Source organism: Crocodylus porosus, unplaced genomic scaffold, assembly GCF_001723895.1.
Source record: "Crocodylus porosus isolate Cpor-Errol unplaced genomic scaffold, CroPor_comp1, whole genome shotgun sequence".
NCBI lineage: Eukaryota > Metazoa > Chordata > Crocodylia > Crocodylidae > Crocodylus > Crocodylus porosus.
The window spans coordinates 8,485,113-8,494,635 of record NW_017728929.1 but is presented as its reverse complement, the minus strand read 5'-3'; the positions used below and the strand labels follow the sequence as shown (position 1 = coordinate 8,494,635).

At 46.3% G+C, this 9,523-nt stretch overlaps 1 long non-coding RNA gene across 1 annotated transcript in view; it reads left to right on the top strand.

Annotated features, from left to right (window-relative positions):
- The window catches only part of LOC109315334, an 18,965-nt gene extending 13,653 nt beyond the window's left edge, over positions 1-5,312 (top strand). The window contains exon 3 of the long non-coding RNA XR_002102482.1: positions 5,201-5,312. This is a non-coding gene — a long non-coding RNA (uncharacterized LOC109315334). The remainder of the gene's footprint in view (positions 1-5,200) is intronic.
- Positions 5,313-9,523: the final 4,211 nt, after the last annotated feature.

Below are 9,523 nucleotides of genomic sequence, written 5' to 3'. Positions count from 1 at the left end.
CCCTTATCAGGCTAGGAAGTAGGAATGTTCCTAACACTATCCTCCTCATGCACAGTCTCTCGTTCATAGGCAAGTTGCAATCACAGAGAGGGATTTTTCATTTTCCTAGTGTACCTCATGCATGTACATGGTTCTGCAGTGTCCCAGTACTGCACTTCCCTTCTGTTTGGTGCTAACAGCCTCCAGACAAAAGCACCCTTATAGCCTACAGTGCTGTTGCAGCTCAGCAAGGGCTAGCATACAAGGTATCAGGCATCAACAGCATTCTTATTGCTAGCACACCAACAAATGCCCTGCTCCCAACCTGGGTTTGCCTAGGCTTGGGAAAGAATCAGCTGACTTCTCCAGGGACTCGCCCAAAGTTTCTAACCAACTCCACAGCCTCTAAGTGAGGGCTATGCTACAAGACCTTTGCATCAGCCTGGGATGGAGCCCAAAGTGACCCGTGGTTTAGTGACAGGCCATGCCCATGTACATCCCTTCTCCACACTTGTGCATGCCAACACTTGTCAGATCTGCTGCAAGGGCCTCAAGCCAGCCACATGTCCCTAAGGACAGGCACGGGGTAGTGCAAGAATGATCCCATGGCCCTCCCTGAATGAACATCTCAGCCCTGCTCCTCTGGAAGATCCTCTAGGGCTAAGAGAGGAGCTCAAAGGCCACACCAACTTAAGCAAGGTCAGCCCTCGCAGCAAGTGCCTAATTTTAAACACATGAGAAGTCCTCTGATTTTATGTGCCTGTGCTTAGTGAGGCATGTACCTATGGACCTTAATGAACTGAAGTCTAAACCCTGGGCCCCTGCACTGATTCTGCCCGCAGAGGTGATGAAAGCAAGGACAGCTTTTGCTAAATAAGGGGCCTTCCTAACACCTAGCATAAGGCCAGCTCCTTTCACCTAGGCAGCCAGTCCTGACGACTTTCTTGATTGCCACTCCCGCTAAAGCAGTGACTTAGACATGAACTCCACTGTTGGCCATTACCCCTCCCTTGAGCCATCAGGTCCCCTTAATGTTGTTGAAAATAAACTATTACAATAAATAAATGTTCCCATCCAGTGGTACTGCATGTGATTTACTGTCCTTTCCAGAAGATAAACATGGGCAGGCTGAACAGGTTGATAGTGTCCATTAAGACTAAAACTCCACCTGAGCACAGGCTGTTGCTACAGAGGGGCAAGAGAGGACTCGCTGTGGGTCTGGGTGGTAGTGGGGACTCTGATAAACAAGGTCCTTGGCACCGTAAACCTATTAGGCTGGCACAGATAGTGGGCTAGCCTGTATCTGCGCAATGGGGATTGCAGAATGTTATTTACAGCTGTGTTAGGGCTGTGCTAATTCTTGCTTTGTTCATTCTCACACATACACATATATACACACACAAAATCACAGCAGAATCATCAGCTTCTCAGGAAAGATTTACAAGTCAGGAGCTGGAGTGTGGAGTTATTAAGACTTCCTTACTTTTGCAGTATGCACATTTACTGGCACACAAAGAAGTACCATCATAAATAAATGAAATGGGTGCACACTTATCAAGCACACTGGGGAAGTCACCAGTGATGTGACCAAGGTACTATGTGACTGACACTGATCTAAGCCAGAGGAGGCTCAGGCCTGTGGGCATCAAAAGAGTGTGATTCATGCCACATTTTCTCCGAGGTGAATCAGGAGTGTTGACTCACCTTTTACCTGGTGTCATCTCAAGCAGCCACACCTGCTCCAACCCTATCTTTCCTTCCCCCTACAGGAGCACATGGAACAGACCCCCAGCTGGCCCAGCCCCATGGGCTCCATTCTCAGATAGGAGAACAAGTTAGGATGAGACCAAACCCACAGAGAAGACAGGCTTTCTCAATGATCAGCAAGCTCTCTCTCAGGCCTAGACTAGCTGTCAGAGGTATGGGGCATGACCCTCATTAACTGGGTGTAAACAGGCCTCGGTGTGAGTGAGAACCAGGACCACAGTTTCTAGACCTTTAAAGCTGACCCTGTGTCAGCAAACACGGCCTGTGGGCCATAGGTCACAGGGAAAAGCAAAGGGAGGAATGATCCAAGCTGCACTAACGGCAAACAGTAACCAAGTCATCTGTATGCTGAGCCCATGCTTTGGCATCCTGTTCAGCATCTCTTAACAGGAAAGGCAAGACGTAAAATAAACCTTTGAAAGAAGGAAATAATTGAAATATTGCTGCATTTATTGTTCCCTTAATGTGGTTTTAAAAAAAATAATAATAATGTAATTTCTGCTCCTCATGCAGAGAGACAGCCTGGGAAGGAAAACAGAAAGCATTTGGAAATAAGTGGAGTCCTTTCCTGCCAGCAGCACCTGCTGCACACACACGTATCCATGATGGTGGAAGTCTATGACAGCATGCGCAGCTCTGAGCAAACAGTGGGGCTTCTGTGTTGGGAGCTGTATTTCAGTCTGAAGGTAAATTAAGAAAAAGCAATTAGGAGAAATTATTCCAACCCCACCAGCAAAGTGAAACAGGATATGGCAGCCTTGATCCAGACCTCCGCCCACACAGGCCTTTCAGGTGCAATGCATTCAACCAGCAACGCTCAGATAAAAGGCATTACATCATCAGAGGCACTCTCATTGGCTGAGCATACCCGAAGGCCCGAACATCATTACCTGGCTTCCTCTGACAGCTGCTGGCTGCAAGCCGACCATAGGTCCCGAAGGAGACCCTGCTGTCTACATAGTAGGAGCAATTGTTTCTCTTTGAGAGCTTTCTCTTTCAGAGAGGGAGAATACAGGAGATAGGAGGAATCCAGTGATTGCGCAAGTCAAGAGAAAGACTTCAAGGGACTTGGATGCAAACCCTCAACCAGTGGAGATGCTGTTCTTGGGCTGCTGGAAATGCATTTTAATTTTGCATTCCCTCCCCTCGTTGTTCCCTAGGCTTCAATGCTTCTTGAATAATTTGCCACCAACTACAAGCCCAAAGGCCAAAGAGTCGTACCAAGATCCTTCCCACAGGCCAGCAAATAGCAACAGAACTGGGGCAGTGGCTAACCCAACTTGTCTTCTCTCTTAACACAGGCCCCAAGCCTGCAAGCCGTTTGATATACATGAATAGAAAGGAAGCCTCATTGAAGCCTAGTGCAAATGCCCACCCATGCAGAGCAGCTTGTACAATCCGGCCCTCTGAGGCTATGATCTTATGGAGAACTTGGATCTGGAAAAATCCCACACCCCAGGAGATGGAAGAGGACAATACAAAGAGAGAAGTAATAAACAAGGCAATGATAGGTTACTATCAAGCAGAGCACTTGATAGTATGGTAGAACTTGATCATGGGGGACAGAGGGAGAGAAAGGAAAGAGCAAAGAGAAAGAAAACAGTCATGGAGCCAGGGAGGACAAGGCCAGGGGCAGTGGAAAGAAATGACAATTGCCACAGTTGCCAATTGCCACAGACAATTGCAGTCACCTTACGTGAACACTTCCCCAAGGACTTTCAGCACGGCCAGCTCCCAAGGAAACGAGGGGGGAGCCTGCAATGGAGGCTCAACCAACCCTCTATGAGTTTGTCTCTTTTGCCTTTGATTTTTCCTGGTTCTTTTTCTGCTTTCCCTTCTCTGCTGAAAACTTGCAAGATGCCGAGGAAATAAAAAACCTTCAGTAAGGGCCTGTCAACCATTACTACCCATTATCAAACAACTCAGTCTGATCAATAACAGATCAAAGGTGCCTGGGAGAGAACACCCTCTGCAATCCATCATGGCTGCCTGCCTACTCTCACGCCCCCTCATCTTCAGCCAGGCACACAAATATGCACCGCCAAAGGCGAGAACCACTCCACTGCTCCAGCCCCTGCCTGCCAGGTGACATTGCCTGCTACCCCAAGCAGCTCACTTTAGGAGAACAAGATTAGGATTCAAGGTAACCTGGTCTGAAATACATAGGATGGAATTCAATAATGACAAATGCAAAGCACTACACTTAGTAAAGAATAAATACAATGCACCAATACAAAAATGGGGAGTGACTGATTGGCTGAGCTGCAGCACTGCAGAGGAGCACCTGCAGATTATAGTGCATCACAAGTTGCATGCGAGTCAACAGTGTAATATCTTTGCAAAAAAAGTTAATAGCTATTGGGATGTATTAACAGGAGAGTCATAGGCAAATCACAGGAAGCGATTCTATTGCTTTGTTCAGCACTCAGGCCTTCCCTCGAGTGCTGTGTTAAGCTTTGGGCTCCACATGTCAAGAAAGAAGCCAACAAGTTGGAAAGAGTCCAGAGGGGGTCTAGAAAACATGGCATTAACATGAAAAGATGAAAGAATTGGGATTATTTAGTCTACAGAAGAGAAAACTAAGGCAGATTTGATAGTCACTGCCAAATACAAAATGGGTTGTTTTAAAAGAGGATGGTAGAAGATTGTTCGTTTATACAGAGGACAAATAATGATGGGCTTAATTTGCAACAAGAGAGACTTAGGTTAGATATAGGAAGAAACTTCTAACTACGAAGGTGGTCAAGCACTGGAACAAATTACCTAGAGAGATTGTGGAATCTCTGCCACTGGAAGCATAAGTGGTGGTTAGGCTTTTGTCTGAGTTGGCTTAGACACAGATGACTCTGCTTTGAGAAAGAGAGGCTAGATGACACTGAGATCTCTTCCAGCTCAATTTTTCTATTATGTCATGATTTTGGGCTGCAACACTGCCTATCTGGCTGCTGTAGAAGTTGCTGTAACATATCCAGGCTTCCACAGGTGTCCAAATTATGCCAGTGGCCACTCCACTCCTTGGAACAGCTCAGCATCAAGAAGGCACTCCCTTTTCTCCCTGGTCTAGGAATTTTGTGATGGACCTTTTATGTTTATCCTTCAACCAGAAGTGGGACTGCTACATGTGTAGACACACCTGAGCTAGCTTCCTGCTAATCAGCTGGGATATCAATAGCAATGAAGCTTTAACAGCAGACTTCAAATGCCAAGGTGGCCCCCAGGATCTCAAGCAGAACAGCCTGTTCTGAAGCTGGTACCATCACAAGTTCATATAGTCCTAGAGAAGTGGGGCTGGAAGGGATCTCCAGAGGTCATCTAGTCCAAACCTCTACATGAGATCCAAACTTCTCCTCAATGACCTGGAAGATGGCATAGAGTGCACCCTCAGCAAGTTTACAGATGACACCAAGCTTTAGGGAGTAGTAGATACGCTGGAGGATAGGGCTAGGATTTAGAGAGACCTCAACAGATTGGAGGATTAGATCAAAAGAAATTTCATTAGGTTCAATGAGGAGAAGTGCAAAGTCCTGCACTTAGGATGGAATAACTGCATGCACCGTTACAGGCTGGGGGCTATGGGCTGGGCAGCAGCTCTGCAGAAAAGGACCTGGGTATGACAGTGGACAATAAGCTGAATACAAGCCAACAGCGTGCCCTTGTTCTCAAGAAGGCTAACAGCATATTGGGCTGCATTGGTAGGTATGCCGCCAGCAGATCAAGGGAAGTGATTATTCCCCTCTATTCAGCATGGGGGAGGCCACATCTTGAGTACTGTGTCCAGTTTTGGCTCCCCCACTACAGAAAAGATGTGGACAAATTGGAGAGAGTCCAGTGGACAGCAACAAAAGTTGGGGGGGGGGACGGACTGGGGGACATGACTTGTGAGGAGAGGCCAAGGAATCTGAGCTTATTTAGTCTATAGAAGAGAAGAGAGAGAGGGGATTTGATAGCAGCTTTCAACTACCTGAAGGGTCATTCAAAAGAGGATGGGCTGTTCTCAGTGGTGGCAGATGACAGAACAAGGAGCAACAATCTCAAGTTGCATCAAAGGAAGTTTAGGTTAACACTGGAAGAGGTTACCCAGAGAAGTTGTGCACTCTCCATCCTTGGAGGTTTTTAAGACCCAGGTAGACAAAGCCTCAACTGGGATGACCTAATTGGGGATGGTCTTGCTTTAAGCAGGGAATTGACTAGATGTGACCTCCTTAGCTCCCTTCCAATCCTCATTTTCTATGATTCTATGAGGCAGGATCATCCCTATTCAAAACATCCTGTACAAATCCACTGTCAAACCTATTGGATAAACTACAAGTTCACTGCTATCGGCAGCCTAGCTACACAGAGGTGTAGACATGCCCTTGAAGACTCAGCACAGGGCCCATCTGACAGCTGATTAATACTGAAATGCCTTTCCTAATGGCTCTCCCTTTCTTACTCTGGGAACTGAGACTCTTGTTGAACACCCAAATGCAGTCATCCATGCTTTTCAACAGATGCTTTTTAAAGATCATAAAAGCTAGTGGGCACCTGAAGAAGAGCACAGATAGAAACAAAGCATAGTTTTCTTGTAGCACATGAAAACAAGTATTCAACATTAATGGGAAGCATAGCCTACCATTGTATGGTATTTGCAAGTGTCAATAATCATGATTTATTTAAAAGCACTCTGTTGGTAATGCTCTGTTCTTCATTACTGACACATCAGTTTGCTTGGGGGAGTCTGCTTGACTTTGACATAATTAGGAAAAAATGGGTTTCTTTGTTTGCTTTTCATTTCCTGTGTATTACATTGTTCAAGACACCACCAAAACAGAAGGAGACACAGGCTCCTGTGACTACGCCAAAGAAAGAAAATTAAGCAGATGACCATTTTTTAAAGACAGAACATCATATAACCCTGACTCTGAATGCCCTCACAGGCTGTCTTAAACAATGCAAATAACCCACTGACTTCAAGGGCCTTGCTCACATGCTCAGAGTGTGGTGCATGCATAAGTGTTTTTCAGATCAGGGCTAAAATCACCACAGTAAACATAATAAATACAACCGAGTTGCATCTGAGCCACTATTAAATATGGATCCAAAAAACAACTTCTGCCAAAAAGTGACAGTCCACCCCAGTGTGGAGGCCTATGTACAGTAGACCTGCAGTCTTGTAATAGCACCTTGTGCCAGGGTGAATGTCGCCCAGGAAGAATGAATGGCCGCATCAGATCATATCTGTGCATTGCTATCACTTCCCTTTTTGAGCCTACAGATCTTAGAACTGGCTGGAAAATGCTCCACAGACCTGTCTCCCCTGCCTCATCCCTAGCTGAGGCTTCCCCTTGGATCCCTAAAGCCATGGTACTTAAATAAGCAGCCTGATACTCAAAAGTGCTAGACAAGTCCCCTGCATCTGGACATGTAAGTAGCCTAATATATTTAGGTATTTAAATATGGACTCAGGCAGACAAGGTTCTTTGGATGAATCCAGTATCTTTTACCGAATATTGGATTTACCCAAAGAACCTTGTCTGCCTATGTCCTTAGACCAGTGTTTTTCAAAGTGGGGTGCACATACCCCAGGGGGTGCGCAAGATGATCCACTGGGGTGCGGGAAGAAAAATTAGAACTTCTATTTCTATTTTTTTTTTTTTTTAGAAAATAAATTAAGCTTTACTAATATTTAATATACAGATTGACACTGGCGCCCATATGTCAGACGGTCACGTGTCACATACAGTTCGCAAGGTATCCTGAGGGAAGAGTGGGAGTTCCACAATGTGGAGGGGTTGACAGTGGCGCCCCCACTCGTTTGTTTGCTTTCAGCATATTGCGACGTATATTTTGGGGGTGCGTGCTCAAAAATTTTTTACTGATAGGGGTGTGCAATCAAAAAGGTTTGGAGAGCACTGCCTTAGACCACCACAGCTACAACTTGTACCCCTAAATATGGACTCAGGAGGCCAAATGTTATGCATCCAGTTTTTGCCCATGTTCTTTATACAACACGGTCATGGATGAAGGCACTACTTGCCTCATGTAAGAGGCATGGGGACAGGGGTAGCCCCCTTGAAACAACACAGAGGAGAGACCAGTGGCATATGTAGTGATGAAAGCTCTTGTTCTCACCTCACTTCTATGAGCAACACCAGTAGTACCCAACAGGAGATCCCCTGGCACTAGAAATATTCTGTGCAGAGGGGAAAAAATGGCACTGAACAGAGACCCACTACAGTTGCTTGTTTTCCCACTCAGAATAAATAATTGAAAGCTTCTTGCGCTTGCATTTATGTCTTCAAAGGCTACTTTTCCCTTTCCTTTTCCTCTTGGTCCTGCTTTTCCCAGGGAGGTCAGCCAGTGGGGCTCAAGTGACAGGCAGGCCTTGGCAGGCCTGTTTGACATATTCCCCCAAACATTATCTAGTTAATCTGGCAAGGTTCAATGCTAGCCTAAGGTGGTTATTAAAATCAAGGCTAATTACTGATGAGGTATAATTAGAATCCCACTCGATAATAACACCCAGTGCAGAGTAATTTTCCAAAACACATGGAAATCCACATGATGAGGAAGCAGGCTCTGTAGTGCCAGTCCCTCAGACATACCCGCTGACACCAATGGGCTAACCTGCCCCACAGAAGGTGGTGTAGAGTGCACGTGACAAATTAAGGTACTGTGAAGACTAGCCTGTGCTGAAGGATTGCTGTACCCATGCCAGGGTAATATTCCTGACTCTGCAAACCTTTGAAAGCGGGATGCACCAGACACTGCACGTACTACATACGACTGCCACAAATGGACGGACTTGCTCGTCCCCTTTTAAATCTCATTTCCCAAGCCATGGGCAAAAGAATGGGATGTGGTGCCATTGGAACACAATGCACACTTGCAAGCTTACCTGATCTCACTGGGTTTGAAAGGGCTTCTAGAGGTTATTCACAGTTGTATTGTTATTATTATTTGTATGTCTGTGTGAACAGCAGAGAACACAGCCCCACTGTGCTAGGGTCTGTATTACTCTCCCCATTTTACAGACAGGGTAACTGAGGCATAGGTCACCCAAGGAATCTGTGGCAGAGCTGAGGCTGGACCTCAAATCTCCAGAGGTCCCGTTTAGCATGTCAATCATAAGCTCCTCCTTGTGGAGCTGGTACTTGCAGTACAAGACTGTGCCCAGAAAACACAAGCATATAATCACTGAGTGAGGAGATGGGAAAATAACCCAGAACAGAGTTTTGTAGGGGGGAGGCATATAGGTGTTTCATGCTATCTGTGGGGCCTCTCAAGGCTCGGGGGGGAGTGGAGGAAAAAAGTGCAATGATGGAGGGCTTTGCCCTTTCACAGGGGTGGCATCCTGCCACACAGAGCAGGCCCCTGTGGAGGGGCATTTGGCATCCTCCAAGCAAAGGGCAATCCCCTTTTACCCCTCAATACCCACTTCCTTGTTCCTGCACCGTATCATCCTGCCATACTGCAACACCCAAAAGGCCTTTTGCTGCTCCTTTATATGGAAACGTACTGAGAAAGCAGACATGTTGATGGCCAAGGGGTCAGTGCACTAGCTTTATTAACACTGCTTTCCACTCGAGTTTCCTTCACAAATGAAATGTGTGCAATGACCACTAGTCTAGCCTCTCATGAATACAGGAGAGAACCTCAGCTCCAGAAGTGTCTCAGCACCAGCGCTTCAGGTCAGGAGTGAGTTATGTTGGGTAGGGAAATCTTGAACTCAATGCCAAGGTGCTGGGGTGAGCCGGGATGGGATTAATGATGAGCAACAGGATTGAGAAGCTTTGGG